The 23,413-nt window shown below is 42.1% G+C and overlaps 1 protein-coding gene across 1 annotated transcript in view; it reads left to right on the top strand.

Moving 5' to 3' along the window:
* Positions 1-7,740: 7,740 nt before the first annotated feature.
* LOC108573868 overlaps positions 7,741-23,413 on the top strand; it is a 257,534-nt gene continuing 241,861 nt past the window's right edge. The window contains exon 1 of the mRNA XM_017936350.1: positions 7,741-7,875. The gene's annotated coding sequence lies outside the window, so the exon portion shown is untranslated. The remainder of the gene's footprint in view (positions 7,876-23,413) is intronic.

The raw sequence follows: 23,413 nt of genomic DNA, 5'->3' as shown, positions 1-23,413 counted from the left end.
CATTTAACTCCTCTATTTTTATTGTAATTTACATAGGGTTACTCTCACGATCGCAATAAAAATCTTTTTCTTCGTCGAACAGAAATTGATCTATCTCAAATTATAGAGAAATTTATCTCTTTCTAATTTTCACTTATGTCCTCTATTTTTATCATATTTCCATATGGTTACTCTCACAATCCCAATAAAAAAACTTGTTTTCTTCATCGAACAGAAATTGATCTATCTCAAATTATAGAGAAATTCATCTCTCTCTAATTTTCATCCATCTCCTCCATTTTTATTATATTTCCATGTGGTTATTCTCACAATCCCAATAAGGAACATTTTCCTTCGTCGAACAGAAATTGATCTTTCTCAAATCTTCGAGAAATTTATCTCTCTAATTCTCACTTATGTCCTCTATTTTTATCATATTCCCATATGGTTACTCTCACAATCCCAATAAAAAAATTTGTTTTCTTCATCGAACAGAAATTGATCTATCTCAAATTATAGAGAAATTCATCTCTCTCTAATTTTTATCCATCTCCTCCATTTTTATTATATTTCCATGTGGTTACTCTCACAATCCCAATAAGGAACATTTTCCTTCGTCGAACAGAAATTTATCTTTCTCAAATCTTCGAGAAACTTATCTCTCTAATTCTCACTTACCTCTATCCTCATTTTATTTACGAACGGAAGTCTACGAATCGATAAACAACGAAAAAGAAAGAGAAAAAAACAATTAATCCAGCGATGCACCCTTCGCTTATCCATTCCGCTCGCACGTTCCACCGTCTGCTCGCGAGGGAAGCGATTTCCAGGAGCATCCGTGCGCGAGGAATCCTTCGATCCTCGAAGCAGAAAAACGCGCTCCTCTTGGCGAGCTTCTCCGAAAAATCGTCCGATCTCTCGTCAGCTCTGCGTCATAATCCCTCCGGAGGATGGTTACGACCTCGAGGAACCGTGGAACAAGTCTGCTAGAGTGGAGAGCGAAGGAAGCCAGCATTGACATTGACTTTCCACCCCAAGAGGGTCGAAAGAACCAGCAGAGAAAGAAAGAGAGGGAGAAAGGTGAAAGCAGGTGGCAGAGAGGAACTAGCTCTGGTGGACGTAATAGGGGGGCGGGCAATTGCGCGGAAGAAAATTATGGGTGTGTACGGCGAGTCCAACGAGCTTGTGGAGGCGTAATTTCATCGACGGTATTGCGGCTTTGATAATAAGGGGACAACGAACCGGGATTACAGCGACAGTGGCCATTGTCTTCGTGTGAAAGATACCCTCTTTTTTTTTTTGGCTTGATAAGGGTGAACGATACGTTTAATTAATGCGGTTACACACACCTAGCAAGAATAAAAGTAGATACAGATATATTTGAGAATTTTTCCACGTATAAAATTTCATTTATTTGATCAAATTTTGATCGCCTTCGTTTCGGGTTGGTTGAAGGCGTAAAATTCCAGAAATGTGTTTGATGTTGTTTTATTTAATGTTTAGTTCGAACGGGTGTCGTTCTAGGAGTATCGTTTTACACTATCTGTCGACCTTGTGCTGGTACGTCGGTTTTATACTAGTTTTGGCACCTTCCTTCCTTGCACCAATCAATGGTCATGAAAAGGGCCTGGAGTCGAGCGTCGCTTCATGGGTTCTTCCCGACTTTGCTCCCTTCCTACCTGTGGCGGTTGCTTGGCGTTTTGGTTTATAATTATAAGGGTGTTTGGTTATGATAATAATAATATCTAATAATAATGTTAATAATAATCCAATAATAGTATCTAATAATAATGTTAATAATGATATAATAATAGTATCTAATTACAATAATGTTAATAATAATATAATAGTATCTAATAACTTTGTATAAATTTTTGAAAAGAAACTGCAATTAGTCGGGATCGCGAAGAAAATAGCGAAGGTCGTTTTTACAACTTTCTTATCTGAGCTCGTAATGAAAATTTAAAAAATACGTTTTGTAGATCTATGCCAATTATACACACGCTGAAAAGTTGATCGAAATCGGTTAATGTTGCTATGAGATACAAACGGTTAAAGATTGTGAAAATCGCACTATTTCACTAATAAATCTGAAGATTCTTACATATTTCGATGCCTGTCGCTTGTTTCTCCATCCACTGATTTCGATGAAATTTGCAGCGTGTGTATAATTAACATAGATGTACAAAACGTATTTTTTAAATTTTCATTACAAGCTCAGATAAAAATTCCGACTAATTGCAGTTTTTTCAAAAATTCTTTTACACGTCATCTAGTAAACTAATCTTTCTAACTTCTGAAAAAAAAAACTCAAGTCGTTTGGCCCAATTTTAAAAAAGTTTTTCCATTTTATAGAATGTATGAATACTTTTGTCCTCCACTGTATCTCTGTTTTTATTCTTCCCAGGTGTGCGATATCCCTTGATTAATATCGCGTCGCATCTTCCTCGAATTTCCGTTGATTTTACAAAATTTGATCACGCCACATTTCCGGAAAATTCAACGACTATCAATGCCATATCTGGGTCGCACACCGTGAGTGCTTTCTCTTTCGAGTGGCCAACATTCAAAGGGTTAAATTGTATCGCAAGTTACTACGTATTATAGTTCCCTGTTCTATGTGTAACCTCGTTGTTACAGTTTATCGCGGATAGAAATACACAGAATTGAATCTTGCGAGTAATTCGAAAACGTTGCCGAACAAACTTGGCCGGTAGTAAATTCCGTTCGTCAAAATCACCGAGGACCGGATTCTGTCGCAGCGATTCCACGCGTGATAGCAGGAATAACAGTCGCTCGTTGCCCTCTCAGAGTTTCTGCCGCTTCACCTAGGAGTCAGGACTCCGAACTTCCTTTCTATTCCGGTTATAACGTGCGGCTCCCCGGGGGAAGCTTCGCGAAAGGCGATTTGCGGCTCGATATCCGTAACGCACGCGTTCCCCGCCGCAGAACAAGCACCCTGGGATTCCGCGGAAACAATGAAACGTTTTAATTCCCCGCGAAACGCTCGAGGAATCGATATTCTTCCGTCTGCAAATTTTCCTCTCACTTATCTCTCTCCTCCTTTTTTCTCACGAAGAATCGAACTAGCGTCGATAGTGTTCGACTTTGGCCTAATCTGGACTAATTTTAACGAGAGAGAATGTTGCGATCTGATGTTGGATTTTGAAGGGCAAACTGTAAATTGTAGGATCTCTGTGGAAGATCAAAGATGGAAATGGGTTTGGAACAATCGAAGAATAGAAGTGTAGAGTGAATTGGCGAGGAGTGAGTTACGTTATCGGCTGTCTCGATCGAGTTTTCGAGAATAACGTTCATCTATCACCGAACGAGCGAACAGCCTGTGAGATACTTGCGAGTGTATCGATAATTCATCGCGTGCCGCGAGATACTCGCTCAAGATGAATTTCCCCACCGATGATCCATCACTCGTACAGAATTCGACGAGCCGCCTATCATCTAGCCGGGTGATAAAGTTTGCCCTAAGCCTCGAGCAATCTGTCTCTGAATAATCCTAGAGGGTATACCGCGAAGTGATACGCTATTTTTTCGAATAAATAGCCGTGCTCCGAGTGTGGTTTGATTCGTCTTAATTTATGGGGAATAGTGGAGGAATTAGTGATGAAAACGAGGATTGATAAAGAGTATCGTTTCGTTTGGGAGTGATGGATTGGTGAAAAGATAACTCTGAAAGTGAGCTATCTTTGGAAATGATAAATAATGGAAAATCGTTAATTTTGAGATATTTGCGGACGATGACTCTGGAAGCGAGCTATTTTTGGGAATGATAAGTAATGAAAAATCGTAAATTTTCTGATATTTGCGGAAGATAACTCCAAAAGTATTATAGCTGTTTCTGAAAATGATAAATAATGAGAAACTGTTAATTTTGAGATATTTGCGGAAGATTGCTGATAGTGAGCTATTTTTTGAAACGATAAACAATGAAAAAGCTAAATAATGAGAAATCGTTAATTTTGAGATATTTGCGGAAGATGACTCTGGAAGTAGCTATTTTTGCAAATGATAAATAATGAAAAATCGTAAATTTTGAGATATTCCCAAAAGATAACTATTTTTATTCGTAAGAGCGTCACGAAAATGATAACTAAAATTATACCGTCTAACAATACTAATATTACATTTCAAACTTGTGCTATTTCGATCATTTTCAAAAATAGCAAGCAGTACACGTAAACAATCCCTTATTAGAGGCCCTGAAAAAATGGGGAAAAAATATTCTCATCCCTAAATACTCGATTAATTAACAACTTCGCACAATTCCTAGAAAAACTTGCTTTCGTTAGTCGTGTCACCCCCGAATTTACACAAAACCATTGAAAAAACGAACGGTCGACAGGTTCTCTCTACGTTCGTTGAAAATAAAACGAGCGAGTAAACGAGCCGTTTTCATTGAACCTCTTGAAGGTAAATCCTCCCTGGGAAAGCGTCTTTGTCGAAGCTGGAAGAAAGGCCGGGCTCGATTAATGCATTTAATCCATTGAGAATTGTCGAGCGGCGGTCATGTTGCACCGGAAGAAACGGGTGGAAGTATTCCTGGTTTCGTTCCTCAATTAAATCGAGCCGCGAACGAGTTTATACATTGAGCGTCGCCGCGTTTAATTACACACGCAGATTGCCACCGAACGAGACGCGTTTGTAAATAATTAGAACAGTGCCTCTGTTCTCTCTCTCTCTCTCTCTCTCTCTCTCTCTCTCTCTCTCTCTCTACGTATATCGAGCCCTCGCGCGTGCAATTCAACGCGCACAAAGCTCGAGGAAAAAGAAAGAAAGGGAGAGAGAATAGGTCTCCTTCAAATAATTATATTTCCTCGGATCTCATTAGTACTTACACCGTGCTCAGCGTTTTCTCCGCGTATTATCGTTTCCGGAATTACCAACGTAGGAACCGCCAAAGTGTTGTTTACCTTCACGCAGTAGAAACTCTTAAAGGAAATTCTCCCGGCCCTTTTTCTCCTCCGCGCTTTTCCAGATCTCGTGCAGAAAGCGAACGGGCTGACTCGCTGAAACGGCAAAGAGGATTTTTGCCGGTGTACGAGAAGGCAAATGGTAAGCACCGATTTAAATCCCTATTTTACGGTTTGCGTGCAAGAACCAAGGATGAACGATCGATGAAACGTGGCAACCAGAGAATGGTAACTGTTGTATGCACGTTCCGAGCATAAGCTCTGATATTGTGAGAAACAGAAACGAAATCTGTTCGAATCTTCTACCTCTCTTACTCCCCCCTCCTCCTTCTTCTTCTTCTTCTCGGTGCACACAGCTAACAAATTATTGAGAAATTTTTACACAAGTAAGAGCATCAATTCGTGCACTTTTCTACAAACGGATAAAACGTCCCACGTGTTCGGACATGAGGTACAAACACGGATCCGCGAGCAATGACATGCACCCATGGCACCGTATGATTTTTTTTCAGCTACGTGATACCTCGCAGACGCACGGAATATATTCCTTTGTATCTTTGTCTACAGGTGACACGGCTAAAGTGCACTTTTCTCCGCGCGACGAATGAAAAATGAGAGGGTGCACGCGGAGCAGAAGGAACAGCCAGGGATACAAGTTTTTCCCGGCGACGAGAACAGGGGAAGAGAAAAGAATTAACGAGGCTGGCTCGAATGGTTGATTCTCGTTTGGGGGAAAAGGGAACAGAAAAGAGGGAAGAGTGGTATCGCAGAACGAAAAAGTTTGGCTTAGGCTGCTGGCCAAGTGTGTCCACACGGTCCAAAGTCACGTGAATTGTTCCAACCGCTCCTGTTGCCTCTTCCTTTCGTTTGGAAAAACGGCCGACAAGCGTTATCCTACGCTAACTTTGCAATTCTCCTCCGAGCGAGTAACTTTGGCGAAAGTGAAAACGGTCCTCTTTGTAGAGAATACTTTCGTCTTTACGGAAAGCTGTCGAACTTAATCTCGTCGATTAAACGAACTTCAGGGAGAGACCAAGAATTCTCGAGCCGGAGAAAATGATCGAGAAGGAAAGATCTTCTATTCTATATTATTGCCTCTTTCTTTCGTTTGAAAAACGGCTGAAAAGTGTTATCCAACGTTAACTTTGTAATTCTCCTCCGAGCGAGTAACTTTGGCGAAAGTGAGAATGGTCCTCTTTGTCGGGAATACTTTCGTCTCTATAGAAAGCTATCAAACTTAATCTCGTCGATCAAGGAACTCGAGGGAGAGACTGAGGAATTCTCTGTCCGAGGAAAATGATCAAGAACGGATCCTCTTTTCGTCTTCGTTTATCTTCCATTCGATATTATTGGGAATATTGAATTTTCCATTGGAAGCAGGGTATATATTTACGACAGAGCTGCAAACCGGTACAGCAAATTGGTTTGCCCGGGCTCGATCATCGTTAGAATACCTTATCAACGATTGCTATCACGAAGCACTCGCAAATCAAGATTACGTGCCCTCACAGCCTCTGCTTCCTCTTTGCTTCTTGCCACTCATCTATGTCGGATCGGGTAATTTCGGCTAAGTGGCTCTCCGGAAGAGGCGATCGAAGCAAACCGGTGTTCCGTTAAACAACGCCGCCACGTTATACGAGTCCGTTGGTCGTGTAACATCGATCTTGCCATTTCCGTTGGACGACGAGTGTGAGAAACGAATTAGAACGAACCTTCGTCGAATTACCTTCCTCTTTCTCACTTGTCTCTTGCCCTTTTTCCTTCTTGCAAAATCTGTGTGTGTGTGTGTGTGTGTGCTTCTCTTTCTCACTTGTCTCTTGCCCTTTTTCCTTCTTGCAAAATCTGTGTGTGTGTGTGTGTGTGCTGTTACCGGGAAACGTGATTAACAATTAACGCGTTCTATGGCCACTCTGACATCCCTCGTCTACTTTTTATGGGGTGGACGTTACGTTTCTTTCGCGCGACAACGTTACAGACAGATTCGTAACGAGATGTGACAAAGCAATATTTTTCAACTGTACGTATATTACTGTTACGATTCTATTTGGTTTAGAATTCATTGAATTAGTCCTGTGAAATATATTCGACAGTGGTGGAATTGAACGCAGGAACGGCGTAACTGTGTTAGGCGTGAAGCCTGGTTGGACGGCAACTGCTGCTATAATTGTGTCGGGGAAATTACACTCTCAAATGTACCGGCGCGTCGTTATAGAAACATTTACAATTACCGCAGAATAGAATTTCATTTCGCATACGCCACCTTTATACACGTTGGCCCGGTGCAAATTGCGCGAAGAAAAACGCGTATCCTTTATGCGCTAACACGAATCGTTAATACAACCATTGTTTTTTTGGTTGAGAAAAAAAAAAAAGGAGGCAGAAATATTATTTATCCCTGCGTGTCGCGACGTGCTAAGTTTCAACGCGGGCCGCTGCGCATGCGCGACTTCGAACGGACCAATAGAGCGAGGCGGCGCGAACGCAGTGGCCAATGGCTGCGCGGGACAGCGACGAAGTAGTTGCGCGGCGCACGGTCGACCATAGAGTGGCGCGGTGCTTCGCAGTACCGCGGCAACCCTCGAGCTAAAAGCATCGTGCCAGATGTTGTTCGTGACCCGTTGTGCGTGAGTCGTGCCGTGAAACGTGAGAACCTCCTTCCCCCGTTTTCGGTCTCCTTCATCCGACCAAATTCGTGCGCGTGCCGTGTCCGTGAGTCGCCTCTCTCCATCTCTCTCGCGTGGATCGCGTAGCGAAAGCGATCTCGCGCCATTGCGCGTCTTCCGTATTATCTCGTTTTGCCTCCCTTGCGAAAACAACCGCTTCCCCCATACGGGTTATTCTCTCGATTACCGCTTCACGAGTTCTCTCGCGATGCCTGTGAGTGATATGTGAGGTGTGTTCTTCTCTCCATCGACACCGGTCGTCCTGCTGGAAAGAGAGGGAGTGGACAACGAACATCGCGAACAAGGTAAGACGATTCGAATAACAAATATGCCTGGAACGAGTAATAAGGTTACGCGAAGGAGCTTCGATGTTTATTATTTATACTCGAACGATGTGTCGATGGTATTTACGTGGTACGATGTGTGTTTCGTTCGAGTGTTTTCATTATAGGACGTTATTTTCTCGGAGAATCGTTGGAAGGGTGGGGCGAATGTTTTTCGATCACGCGGCAGTTCGTGTTTCCGCGGAAATAGGCTCGCGTAGTAGTTCCAACTAAGGTCAAGTCGTGCTTGTAAACAAGCCATGCTTAGCACAGCGAGGTTTAGGTTCCGTGTCCACGCGTCGTATTTTAAGCTGCACCGCGTTCGTTCTTCGTTCTTTTTTTCTCGTTCTACGAAATATGTCGGTGTTTTCGCCGGCTGTTCGTCCTGTTCGTTACGCAACGTCTAAAGTTGAAGCAGCGGAGAGTAAGTACTATACACGCGGAACTGAGGTTACGCGGTCGTACGAAACAAAAATTATAACCTATAATTTTTTTTTCATTCTTTTGCGGTCGCGAGACCAGATACGCGTCTTTTACGTAATCTCAAGCGTTTCCAAGTGTTGGTTTACACGAGAAAATAAAGAATCGACGGGGAAAATAGAATAATGTAGCGAACGGGAATACCATTAACCGAAATACGAGCGAATGACGAAGGAAGAGCAGTGGCGCGCGTGCTGCTCTGCGGTAGATTTGTGGATTTGTTTCCGGAGGCTTGTAACCTGAAACAATTACGCCCCAATCGGACCGTTCTACGTGCATGCCTCTGTCAATAGACCATACGGTTAGATAGTTTGCTGCATTATCGTCGTGTATGAACGCAGCTCGTTCGAATTTCGAAACGTCGACAAAACCACCGGGAGTTTAACTGCGAAACAGAAAAACAAAAAAAAAAGAGAATCGTGGCTCGTTAACGATCCCAACGGCCGTTTCAATTTCAACTTTCAACCTTTTCTCCGCGTAATTGCTTGTCGATCTCGAACATTGCATTTTTTATCCGCCTCCTCGCGTTTTCGACGAGGCTGCTGCGCGTGAAAGTTTGTTTTTACAATCATTTTTTGCGTACACATCGTACGAAGGAATTGCCCCAGTTTTTTTTTTCCTCTTTCTTTCGCCCTTTTTAACGACGCGACAACGTTGAATTTTCGCGGGACGAAACGCGAATCGCGTGCTGCTCTCGATTGTTCATTGAAGAACGAATTGATTGCCGGGTACTTTGTATGATTAACGAGTTTTCGTGTTCCAAATGGAGGGTAAGTTAGGGCTGTAGTACGTACGAACGTATAGTGGGTTAAGTATACAGGGTCGTTCGTAAATCGCTTCGGCATGATAAACTTCCAAAGAAGGAACTTTTAAAATGTGAAACAAAAATGTTGCAACGCGTAACGAACGAAAAATGTTGTTTAATCTTTTAATGGTAAAATAACTTATGGATCACACTGTAATATTACAGTGGAAACTTGATACAATACAAAATATTTTTGAAAAAATGGAGGAATGTAAAAATACGTAGAACGTAATATGTTGGTATTTTTCATTAGCAACGTTTGCTTGTAATAATTATTCATGCACTTACATTGCCGATCAATTAATTTCACGACGAGAATGATATTAGAGGCGGTGGCTGCTTGTAACTTTAATAGGTATCCATCAATTAAATCATCTATCGGAGATATTTTTCCCAGGCACATACTGCAGGCGTTCGATTTCATGTTAGCATGGTTATTAATCGATTCTCAATCAATTATTTCATGCTGGAAATTATATTCGCCGAGGTGTAACGCTTCGTTGCGGCCCTCATTACCATTTCCCCATTTAATTATCGCAAATGTATTAATTAATTGTTGCCATCGTTAATTCTTCCTCTCACACCCACCACGGTTCTTCGTTGCTCCACCCTCGACGTGTCTTTCCTATATACCAGGGGTACCGGTAAGTAAATTGGAAAAGTTTTGCGAAACGAAATTCGTCTGTCAATTAAAAAATAGTAATAATCTTTTAATTCTCTGTCCTCCATTTTGCCAATTTTGCACTGTTATATTTTTAACACTCCTCATATCGAAATCGCGAAAATTCGACATTCGATCGTTTAATTTTCAGTCCTCCGTTTTGCCAATTTTACAATGTTACCAATTATCTTTCGTATTTTTAACACACCTTTTATACAGAAATAATGAAAATTCGACACTGTCCTTCATTTTGCCATTTCACCAATTATCTCTCATATTTCTAACATCCCTTACATAGAAATCGTGAGAATTCGGTTCTCGGTCCCCTAATTTTCAGTCCTTCGTATTATTAATTTTGCAATGTTATCGATTATCCTGCATATTTTTAACACTCCTCATATAGAAATCGCGAAAATTCGGCTCTCAGTCCTCCATATTACCAATTTTGCAATGTCACCGATGATCTCTCATATTCTTAACTCTCCTTATATAACTTATATAGAAATCGCGAAAATTCGACTTTCAATCGCCTAATTCTCAGTCCTCCACTTTACCAATTTTGCAATGTCACCGATGATCTCTCCTTATGTAGAAATCGCGAAAATTCGACTTCCGATCGCCTAATTCTCAGTCCTCCACTTTACCAATTTTGCAATGTCACCCATTACCTCTCATATTCTTGACTCTCCTCATATAGAAATCGCGAAAATTCTGCTCTCAGTCCTCCACTTTACCAATTTTGCAATGTCACCGATTACCTCTCGTATTCTTAAATCTCCTCATATAGAAATCGCGAAAATTCGGCTCTCAGTCCTCCATATTACCAATTTTGCAATGTCACCGATGATCTTTCATATTCTTAACTCTCAAAGCCACGAAGAAGCGCCGAAATCATTACAGAAAATGATGAAACGCAACAGTTCATCCGCAAATGTACATATACGGCCGATTAAACTCCGTCGATACAATTTAATTCCTTCGTTTGAACGGTCCACTTGACGCTGTTGGTAACAGCCCGAATCGAACGCTGGAAACACGCAGCTTCCGTCGCGAGGCAGTTAACACACGGAACATTTGCGTTGAACAGGGGGATGGCTATCACGACTGCGGACAGGAATTTCACTGGTGAACGCGGTTTACCACCGCGTCGTGACGCGCCTCCAATCACGCCAGTTTATTCCCTGTCAATTGCAATTATTTCGAAACCGAACACCAGCCTGTATTAATCTTTCTGTCTGAACGTTCTCGCCCCTATTTGATTAACACGCTCGTTCTCTCCACAAGAGAGAAGAGAGAGCCGCTTTTTGCGCTTCCATCTGCCCCTTTTGAGACCACCTGTGGCTGCGTTTCAAAGCGAGAACTTTGTTTCGCTCGAAATCGTTTTGTCAGGAATTTTCGTGGTGAAGATCGCGGAATTTTCTGGGAAAGCTTCTTTCGACGTTTATTAGAATTATTGGATGACGATTTTAACACGTTGACTGCCGCGCGCATTTTACGTGGTTTGCCCAACGTGAATTTTTTATTATGCGTCACCGGTCACCAGTGACCGGCACTCGGCTTGGCTGCAGCGCCGTGGGGGTCACCGGTGACCCCCATGGCAGTCAACGTGTTAATAGAAATTTTCGTTGTAAAGAATGTAACACCTTCGGCAACCCACGAAAAGAAGACACTCTGTGTATTATTAGGTGTACAAATGAATTCGTGGCCCTTGCGATTGATCAGCTGTAACTTCGAATTGAGTCTTTTTCCCCGCTGTGTTAGAGTTCTGAACTTGCTTCTACTAGCAAAACACTATCGGGCTCGATGTGACTAATGACGTAACCTAAGAAACAGTGGAGAACACAGCATATTAGACACTGTTTTGCATTTCGACTTGAAAGAAGTGCTCTTGAAGCGAAAGGTCTTTGGGACGGGAAATTATTCCCCAGACTATTACCTCTTTCGTTCACTTCAGCACCGTCTAACCGATTCTAAATTCAAAACATACGAAGATGTCAATAATAGCATTGCTGATTTTATACGTTCGAAACCGCCGTCATTTTTTCGAAAGGGAATTCGCCAACTGCCTGAGAAATGGAATAAACGTGTAGCAAGTGATGGAGATTATTTCCAAGACTGAACTGTACTTTGTTCTTTTTTAAATAAATCACAAATCCACGGAACAAAGGCCACGAATTAATTTGTACACCTAATACAAACGTCAGACGAAATTAAAATTCATTAACCCTTTGAACAGTACGAAGGTAACATACAGGGTGTTCTGAAAATTGTGGTGCAAACGGAAAGGAGGTGATTCCTGGTGTTTTTGCACGAGTTCGCGATGCAACGCGATCTATTTTACTAAAGACGGTGCGTTAGTGAAGGTCGTAACTCTTCACTCCGATGTTTCGACACCGCGTATCGTACAGTGTTTTTCCTTACGAACGTTTCCGGAGGTAAGGAATGGTACTTGAGATGTGTCTTTTGGTTTTACTTGTCCTCGTGAAGTGTCTTTTTTCAACTCTTTATTTTGTGGTGGTGCGTGGGTATATATTAGGTCGGTGTATGTTCTGATTGGTTGGACGTTGAAAAATGCGGAGGTGTGATTGGATATTAGGAAACTAGTGGAAGGAGAACGTGAGGGTGAATCCTCATATAGAAATCGCGAAAATTGGACTTTCAGTCGCCTAATTCTCAGTCCTCCACTTTACCAATTTTGCAATGTCACCGATAATCTCTCATATTCTTAACTCTCCTTATATACCTTATATAGAAATCGCGAAAATTCTGCTCTCAGTCCTCCATATTACCAATTTTACAATGTCACCGATGATCTCTCATATTCTTAACTCTCCTTATATACCTTATATAGAAATCGCGAAAATTGGACTTTCAATCGCCTAATTCTCAGTCCTCCACTTTACCAATTTTGCAATGTCACCGATTACCTCTCATATTCTTGACTCTCCTCATATAGAAATCGCGAAAATTCTGCTCTCAGTCCTCCATATTACCAATTTTGCAATGTCACCGATGATCTCTCATATTCTTAACTCTTCGAAAATTCGACTTCCGATCGCCTAATTCTCAGTCCTCCACTTTACCAATTTTGCAATGTCACCGATTACCTCTCATATTCTTGACTCTCCTCATATAGAAATCGCGAAAATTCTGCTCTCAGTCCTCCACTTTACCAATTTTGCAATGTCACCGATAATCTCTCATATTCTTAACTCTCCTTATATACCTTATATAGAAATCGCGAAAATTCGACTTTCAATCGCCTAATTCTCAGTCCTCCGTTTTTCCAATTTTGCAATATCACCGATTATCCTTAATACTCCTAACACCCGTTATATACGATAAAAGTCCCGAAAATTCGTCAGTCCTCTACTTTCACAATATCACCGATTGTCCCCCGCATTCTTAACGCGCCCGTTACACAGAAGTCGCGAAAATTCGTCCTTTCTATTCTCCGAGGGAAAAGTTTCCCGATACGACTTCCATCACGAGCTTCCCCAGCGTCAAGAAGATAACTTGCTTGTAGGAAGGAACGTTTCAATCGGTTCCAGGATCCCGCGATACTTCCTTCTCAGCTGTGCTTTAAATAATGTTTGAATAAAGAGGCCGAAAAACTTTTTCGGTTAGACTTGAGGCAGGATTTACAACGGAGGGTGGAGAAATAACCAGCCTTTCTCTCTCTCTCTCTCTCTTGCCTTTTCTCAACCAAGTCGAGGCAATAATAAAGTGAAAGACGTCAACGCAGATGAAAGTGATGGTGGTGGTGGTGGTAGAAGACCGGATGTGGAGAAGGTGAAAGAGAGGAAGAGTAGAAAAGACGAAGTTGCACACCCTGGATATTCAATTTCAATCGGATTCCTCGAGAGCTTCATCCCTAGAATCCGTAACAAAAGTTGGGCAGCGATGCGCCCTGCCGAACCGGACCGATTTCGACCACTTCCGGTCTGCCAGAGGCGTGTTTTAAAAGTATACGATGGACGAGCTGGAGGTGGAAAGTTCTTCTTCCTCCCTTCCTTTACTACCAGTCGTTAAGTTTCCTCGAAAGCATAACCTCATCCTCGTTCATGACCCTCCTTCTTCTTCTTCTTCTTCTTCGTATTCTAGTTCTGCTTCGAATCCAAAGCTATTTGCCGAGGAACACGTGTTTTCAGAGTGTTTGGAATGTTAGCGGGGAAGTTTGTGTTCCCACAAAAATTCCACGGCAAATTCCTCGATGATTATTCGTCTAATTTGTTTCCCGTTGAGCAGAGGGTGGAGCGAAGAATTTTCTGCGCGTTTTTTGTAGGAAGCTTGAGAGCTAATCTCCGAGCAGAATGATGTACGTACGGAAATAGAAATTTTCTTTGGGTTTATTAGAGGGAATTGTATAGTCGGTGGAAGCGATAATAGTGAGATAGTGAAATCTGTGAAACGTATAAAGTATACGTGTTTCGAGTACCGATGCAACAGTTTGGCGGAGGAAATAACGAGCTCTGATTTTTGGTTCTGTCATTTTGAGAGCAGTCTGTGCCTTAATGTTTAACAACTGCAAGTTAATTTCTACCGTGCAAATATTAATCTAAAATTATAAAATTATTAATATCAATGAAATTAATCGACACTACGCAGTTTTAACACTATTTGGGTTTACTGGACGCGTGCAGTGATTTTGACGCGTTTCGAATTTCACAAGGAAAATTACAGAAATCGTTTACATTTCTCTCCTACCACTCGTGCTTCTTATAAATTTCATATAAATATACAATATCACATAGTTTCATTTATAAGTCAGTAGTGTACAATGCGTTGTTCGTAGCCCTTGGAAGGCGAATGCGGGGTCATTTTAACGCACAGCAAAATTTCTATCGTAGGTACTGTTTTTGCACGAGTTCGCGATGCAACGAGATCTATTTTACTAAAGACGGCGCGTTAGTGAAGGTCGTAACTCTTCACTCCGATGTTTCGACACCGCGTATCGTACAGTGTTTTTCCTTACGAACGTTTCCGGAGGTAAGGAATGATACTTGAGATGTGTCTTTTGGTTTTACTTGTCCTCGTGAAGTGTCCTTTTTGAACTCTTTATTTTGTGGTGGTGCGTGGGTATATATTGGGTCGGTGTATGTTCTGATTGGTTGGACGTTGAAGGTGGTGGAAAAGAAGGTCTCGAAAAATGCGGAGGTGTGATTGGATATTAGGAAACTAGTGGAAGGAGAACGTGAGGGTGAAGGTGGTGGGCAAAAGTTGAAATAATTTGGGAAAAACCCGGAAAGGGGAAAGGGATAGGAAACATGACCAGGATGCAACGTGAACTGTTTTATGGTAGGGAAGGAATTTGTTAGGGGCTAGGAAGACGGCTGGAAAGGACTGTTTATTAATTTATGATGTGTTACTGGCCGGTGGGCTGCGCGACCGGACAAGGACAATCGAACAGGTACACAGGTGTCGAAAAAGGAACTGGGTATAAATGTGTATACTTTCAACTACATATATTTCATATTTTTCTTGTTTATTTACATTTGATACACAAACCGCCTGACTTTATCGCTGTTGAGCCAAAATGACCCCGCGTTCTTGGTACGAGGGTTAAATAAAACAAGTTGTTTCCTAAACAAAATTCGCGGTTTCGTCAATTTCACGCGTGTCCGTAGAGATAGCTACACAAGAAACGTCCGCAAACCTTACGAAAGATTGCAAACAGAACTTTGAAACACGACGCGTAATCACCTCTCGACCCTTTGATTCGCGACATAGTTACATCGCTTTGACCGACTATACCGCGGCTGGCACACAGTTCCGCGCGTTCCCCGGGGTAGCCATTTCGGCTTTCACTTTTACCACATTGATTCTCGGAGGAAACGCGTAAATCAGCGGGCGACGTGGCCGCAGAAGCTTGCGGTCTGCCTCGTGAAATACGCGTGCGAATGCTCGTTTTCCCTCCGATCGTTTTACGGCCGACAGAATGGTGCCAGAATTTTTAGTTTTATTCGGGCAACGGGTCGTCCCCGGAAGTCCATGCGCAGCCAGTGCAACACAGATCACCGATAATCTCTCATATTCTTAACTCTCCTTATATACCTTATATAGAAATCGCGAAAATTCGACTTTCAATCGCCTAATTCTCAGTCCTCCGTTTTTCCAATTTTGCAATATCACCGATTATCCTTAATACTCCTAACACCCGTTATATACGATAAAAGTCCCGAAAATTCGTCAGTCCTCCACTTTCACAATATCACCGATTGTCCCCCGCATTCTTAACGCGCCCGTTACACAGAAGTCGCGAAAATTCGTCCTTTCTATTCTCCGAGGGAAAAGTTTCCCGATACGACTTCCATCACGAGCTTCCCCAGCGTCAAGAAGATAACTTGCTTGTAGGAAGGAACGTTTCAATCGGTTCCAGGATCCCGCGATACTTCCTTCTCAGCTGTGCTTTAAATAATGTTTGAATAAAGAGGCCGAAAAACTTTTTCGGTTAGACTTGAGGCAGGATTTACAACGGAGGGTGGAGAAATAACCAGCCTTTCTCTCTCTCTCTCTCTCTTGCCTTTTCTCAACCAAGTCGAGGCAATAATAAAGTGAAAGACGTCAACGCAGATGAAAGTGATGGTGGTGGTGGTGGTAGAAGACCGGATGTGGAGAAGGTGAAAGAGAGGAAGAGTAGAAAAGACGAAGTTGCACACCCTGGATATTCAATTTCAATCGGATTCCTCGAGAGCTTCATCCCTAGAATCCGTAACAAAAGTTGGGCAGCGATGCGCCCTGCCGAACCGGACCGATTTCGACCACTTCCGGTCTGCCAGAGGCGTGTTTTAAAAGTATACGATGGACGAGCTGGAGGTGGAAAGTTCTTCTTCCTCCCTTCCTTTACTACCAGTCGTTAAGTTTCCTCGAAAGCATAACCTCATCCTCGTTCATGACCCTCCTTCTTCTTCTTCTTCTTCTTCGTATTCTAGTTCTGCTTCGAATCCAAAGCTATTTGCCGAGGAACACGTGTTTTCAGAGTGTTTGGAATGTTAGCGGGGAAGTTTGTGTTCCCACAAAAATTCCACGGCAAATTCCTCGATGATTATTCGTCTAATTTGTTTCCCGTTGAGCAGAGGGTGGAGCGAAGAATTTTCTGCGCGTTTTTTGTAGGAAGCTTGAGAGCTAATCTCCGAGCAGAATGATGTACGTACGGAAATAGAAATTTTCTTTGGGTTTATTAGAGGGAATTGTATAGTCGGTGGAAGCGATAATAGTGAGATAGTGAAATCTGTGAAACGTATAAAGTATACGTGTTTCGAGTACCGATGCAACAGTTTGGCGGAGGAAATAACGAGCTCTGATTTTTGGTTCTGTCATTTTGAGAGCAGTCTGTGCCTTAATGTTTAACAACTGCAAGTTAATTTCTACCGTGCAAATATTAATCTAAAATTATAAAATTATTAATATCAATGAAATTAATCGACACTACGCAGTTTTAACACTATTTGGGTTTACTGGACGCGTGCAGTGATTTTGACGCGTTTCGAATTTCACAAGGAAAATTACAGAAATCGTTTACATTTCTCTCCTACCACTCGTGCTTCTTATAAATTTCATATAAATATACAATATCACATAGTTTCATTTATAAGTCAGTAGTGTACAATGCGTTGTTCGTAGCCCTTGGAAGGCGAATGCGGGGTCATTTTAACGCACAGCAAAATTTCTATCGTAGGTACTGTTTTTGCACGAGTTCGCGATGCAACGAGATACGGCGCGTTAATGAAGGTCGTAACTCTTTACTCCGATGTTTCGACACCGCGTATCGTACAGTGTTTTTCCTTACGAACGTTTCCGGAGGTAAGGAATGATACTTGAGATGTGTCTTTTGGTTTTACTTGTCCTCGTGAAGTGTCTTTTTTCAACTCTTTATTTTGTGGTGGTGCGTGGGTATATATTGGGTCGGTGTATGTTCTGATTGGTTGGACGTTGAAAAATGCGGAGGTGTGATTGGATATTAGGAAACTAGTGGAAGGAGAAGGTGAGGGTGAAGGTGGTGGGCAAAAGTTGAAATAATTTGGGGAAAACCCGGAAAGGGGAAAGGGATAGGAAACATGACCAGGATGCGACTTGAACTGTTTTATGGTAGGGAAGGGATTTGTTAGGGGCTAGGAAGACGGCTGGAAAGGACTGTTTATTAGTTTATGATGTGTTACTGGCCGGTGGGCTGCGCGACCGGACAAGGACAATCGAACAGGTACACAGGTGTCGAAAAAGGAACTGGGTATAAATGTGTATACTTTCAACTACATATATTTCATATTTTTCTTGTTTATTTACATTTGATACACAAACCGCCTGACTTTATCGCTGTTGAGCCAAAATGACCCCGCGTTCTTGGTACGAGGGTTAAATAAAACAAGTTGTTTCCTAAACAAAATTCGCGGTTTCGTCAATTTCACGCGTGTCCGTAGAGATAGCTACACAAGAAACGTCCGCAAACCTTACGAAAGATTGCAAACAGAACTTTGAAACACGACGCGTAATCACCTCTCGACCCTTTGATTCGCGACATAGTTACATCGCTTTGACCGACTATACCGCGGCTGGCACACAGTTCCGCGCGTTCCCCGGGGTAGCCATTTCGGCTTTCACTTTTACCACATTGATTCTCGGAGGAAACGCGTAAATCAGCGGGCGACGTGGCCGCAGAAGCTTGCGGTCTGCCTCGTGAAATACGCGTGCGAATGCTCGTTTTCCCTCCGATCGTTTTACGGCCGACAGAATGGTGCCAGAATTTTTAGTTTTATTCGGGCAACGGGTCGTCCCCGGAAGTCCATGCGCAGCCAGTGCAACACAGAACCTCCCCCGTTTAAATTCATGTAAAATCTCCGCCTGGCGGTCATAGGCAGAGAGAGAGAGAGGGCTGCTTTTCATTATTTACGTGCCAACAAGTAATCGCGTTCACGACAACTTGTTGCTTACCAGAAAATTCTGAACTTCGCAGGACCATAGAGGTGTACGTTGGTGTACAGTCCGCGTTCGCCAAGGTAATCGCGTGCACGCGATCGTTCCTCCTTGATTTACGCGATTAACCGTGGGATTAGTTTTCGATCCACCGATACTCATCGTAGAAAAAGAATTCTCCACGCTTTTATACCTTCAATTATGTTTAATCCTCGACAGGTATGCCGACCGCCCGACCCTTAGATTTCTTAGTATGTAGTTCTATTGTATATATTTTTCGCCTTCGCTCGTTTCGTAGCAGCGGTAATTTTATGACGCCACGGCAATCGTGCTCTTTCAGTCTAAGAATTTGCTTTTACCTTTTTATTGTGTCGTTTTCTACTTAGAATCTTCGCCCCTTTTTTCACTTGTACATTTTCGCATTTTTATGGTCACCAGAGCCGAAGCGCGTCTTAACGTTATTGTCTGCTACGGTGATTGTTCGAGGCACTCGGAATTCCCGCGTGCGTCACTCAAGGGTACGCTTGGTACCTGAGAGTGACCTATGGCCTGGGGGGTGGCATTTTCTTATAGTTTTCCCACCTATGATTTTAATCGAAAAATGTGTTCAACCTATCCGAGGGCCTCACCCCCGCGATGCATCGTCGCACGGAGGTGTCGTGGGACCTTTCGCGGAAAGGACAGACAGATCTGACCACGCCACGAGCCGCTCTTAAGAAGTTTAGTCAATAGCAATACTTGTTTTGTCCTCGAAATCACGGAGGTGGTCCTTCACACCACGTGCTAAAATCGACAAGGCTCGAAAGTTGATTGCAACGACCACGAGCACATCACAAACAAATTAACCCCTCCCCTCTCCTGCGTACGGTTTTTTAAACCAAGAATTCTTTGAAGTTTCGTAGGAAAATTGGTTATTGTTAGTCGCATCGTTTAGTGGTCTTTAAAGTTTTTCCAATAATATGTAAGTATCTGGTTTTCTACACTTGAAGGTGTGATAAGGAAGATTTGAATGTTTATAAATTAGAACTGCAGTAGGAATAAAGATTAAGGAATCTTCTTTTAACGAATTAAGGGCGTGGTCCTCTTGATGTACATTTGTAATCTTACGTTCTTTTCAACGTTAGTGTTGCGTCGTGGACCTTGATCAATTCTTATGATCAGGAGTTCGGGCGCAGGTTGATGATTGTTCTCGCTGGTTCGAGGTGTATTAAAACTTCGTTGTTGGGTTAGAATTTTCTAAAGTCTTTTTTGTCGTAATTATCCTGAGGCGGAAAACGATCTAGAGATTTCCGTAATCTGTAGGAAGTTTTTAATTTTTAATCTCTCATAAGTAGTGTTTTCTGTAATAATTTCTCGATTTTTCCCAAAGTTTTGCGCGACCTTTCACCTCTTGCTTTATAAACAGTCAGAAATTAATTTTAATTCTGGCTTTCGTTTCAACCCCTTAACGCTTATGCAATTTTGTTTCGTTATTTTATTTCAGTCTTCGTATGGAGCTATCTTTTTGTGTGTGAAGTCGTGGTGACTTAGAGTTTGCACGTACTTTAATATGTTGTAAGACAAAGGCTTTATGTTGAAGAGTGACAATTTTACGTGGTGTGTGTATTCCCTTTTTGATCTGTCTTTTCTGCCGCGTTGGTGCGCTTGTTTATAAATGGGTGTACGGGTACAAAGTTGCAGAGAAAATTTGTAAAAATTACAGCAGATCCGTTTAACGAAGCAAGAGCTAATAATTTGCTAGCAATAACGTAACAGTACCACATACCGCAGTACTGCAGCAGCAGACAAGTAAAACGACTCCAGCAAAACGTAGATAAATGTACGCGTAATTTTCAGGTCACGCGGCGTTACAAAGGGCTAAATCCTTCTTTTAACGAACGTAACTCATCTTTATTACATTCTGACTGTAGTCTACGGCGCAAGGGACATTCCGTATTACGAGAACAAGTAGTTAATTCCGCCTCGTTTCCTGTAGAGAGAAAAATTATACCCGAGATAAATTTCTCGATCCAATAAACCAATCTTCCGTGTAAATTCTCCTCTCGATTGTTGTAATTCCAAGTTACAGCGTTATCAACGTTGATCTCGAGTGAATCAAACGAGAACGATTCGTATAGAGATGAATCATCGTAGTTTGGTTCGATGATAAATTCCAAGGGCGCTGTTTTCGTGGCAGATTTTTCCGGACGTAAGCTAAGGGCAGAAATTGGGTCAACGTTGCCGAGAGACAAACGATCCGACAGGTAAGCGAAATCCGCCGCTTTCGTCCAGCTGCGAGATATTCTCGCTGGAGAGGGTAATGAAACGCAATGAAATGTAACGAAAAAAAAAAGAAGGAAGATGGAAAAGCGAGAGAGTAGTTTTCAGTTAGGTGGCAAGAGTTGGTAGCTGTGAAAATCTCTCCGTTCGGTGACAGTAAACGAGATACGACTTGGCTGGTGAAATTACGTCCCACGCCTTCGTCTATTTCCACGCGAAAATGTTCCATAGCCGTTAGGAGTAATGCAGAGGGCTTGGCTGGATTCGAAAGAACAAATCGCGATACCCGATTTTTCAGCTTAATGTTCCGTTTAAAGGGCTGGAAAACACACACGGAATGTTTACAGCTTTTGTGCTTTCAATGTCCTTGTGATAAATACCAGCCGGGTTTGCGAATATTGTAGGATTATAATAATAACGAGATTACAGTGCTTCGGAGAAAAATTTTTAAAACTTTGTGTTTGCGAGACACCGCGATGAGGCACGGACCGTAGCAGTTCGCGCCTACAAGGGTCGTAAGTTCTGATCTTAACTGCTTTTCTAATTTTCGTAGACTTCCGTCGTCGCTAATTTTCCGGGCCGGGGAAAATCGGAGGTCAGTCTAGTCACCTGATTGGTAATTGGCCAAGCCAATCGAATGACATCTACCTATTCCGTGCGCTCGAAACGCAGTCCGTGCGGACTAGACAGTGTCAGTGGGGGTGGAAGGCGTTATAATTGACAATTTGGCAACGTGGTGGAATTTCCGCCAGGCTTGGGTCCCGAGACATGACCTGGCCAATGGCCACTGGGTCCGGTCTCGGGGCCCTTTGGAAATTCATGTTTACGATACCTGCAATTAGCCGTTGAGGACGAAAAAACTCTGAAAGATACCATTTAGAGGATTAGAAAGGAACCAACTCTCAAAAACGGCTGTACCGACTTGCGTATCATAAACATACCAGCAATTTGCATTTCGGATATGGTCCCTTGTACAAATTGCTAGCCACCCGAAGAGCCGTATAAACGGCAAGAAAAAAAAAGAAAAGGAAAAAGGAAAGCTGAACCTTGGGTACGCTGCGGAACACTTTGACTGTCGTTTCGGTGACCTGTGACCGGAAATTGTTTCCTCGATGGGGTCATCAGTGCCTCAAATGTTTAGAATAATTAAAATAAAACGAACGTGGTTAACTAAAAATTGCGAACGTCGTAGATAACTAGACATTAGTTTGAATTTAAGGAAAATAATACTATGCTTGGAATAATGAAAATTTTCTTGCGGCCCCCTGAGCAAAATATGGAAATTTGACGTGGCAGTCAACGTGGTGAAGGCTAGTTATAAGTAGTGGAGTGCGTATGTACTTAAAAAAAGTTACGAAAAAAGGAGTAACGTCTTGAAAAAATCACTCCAACCCCGTCACGACCGCTTCATAATTATCTTCTAAACAGTTGTACTTCAGAAGATACACGGAGCTAAAAGGGTATCAGTGGCTTCAGTTTTTCAAACTCTATCACTGTGCCGAAGCTGGTTCAAATTTGAGAGTTACACCTAACCTTTCCTCGTCGACATTTTTGTCATTTTTATTCGGGGGATGATAAACGGATTTTCGAAAAATGAGCTTCTTTTTTATTATTTAAAAGTGTGTACTTGAGCGTGTGATAGTTTTGTAAAATAATATTGACATGGTGTTTTTTTTTTTTCTACAAGAAATACGGCGATTTTGTGCAATATTTTTTTGGAAAATCAATTTTTTAGCCGAGCTTGGATGCAAATATTCTCTTAACTCGCTTTTTTCCCACGTAGATTGTATAATTCGCACGGCAACGCAGCCCGTTTATTTTTAATCAACGCTGCCGCGTAACGATTATCATTCGATTTATCGGAGCGGCCTGGATTTTTCCGCGATACGGAAGGCGTATTTAATTTTCCATCCCGCCGGGAGAGTTTCATTATCGTTTTTGTTCTTCCATTAACTCGGTAATTACCGCTCGATGAATATTTTTGATAACGGGGAATCTGTTTGAAATTCAATGATCGCGATTTTTTTTTTCTATCCTTTATCCTCGGTTCGCCACAGACGATATTACTATTCTTCGCCCTCCAGCCGGGTATATTACTTTGAACATTTCGAGTAGTAATTAAAGAGACATTAATTTTGTTATTCTGTGGTGCTGGACATTGTCGGAAATATATACGCAAAGATATACTAAATGATATTGTTTATTCTTAATAAGATTACATTACATCGCAGCGTTTTGGAAAAACTTGATCTGTGTTCAGAAGCGCATCCGCCGTTCTAGGCGGCGATGATCGTATTGCCTACCGATTACGGGCAGGGCTTCGCCTTTACCGACGGATTTACAACAAATTGTGATCAAATTTTCTTCCTTTTTTAACTTGCTTCGAAATTGAACGAATTAAAAAA

This window comes from Habropoda laboriosa, unplaced genomic scaffold, assembly GCF_001263275.1.
Source record: "Habropoda laboriosa isolate 0110345459 unplaced genomic scaffold, ASM126327v1 scaffold111, whole genome shotgun sequence".
Taxonomy (NCBI): domain Eukaryota; kingdom Metazoa; phylum Arthropoda; class Insecta; order Hymenoptera; family Apidae; genus Habropoda; species Habropoda laboriosa.
The sequence above is the reverse complement of the archived record's forward strand: the minus strand, read 5'-3'. Positions and strand labels throughout refer to the sequence as shown.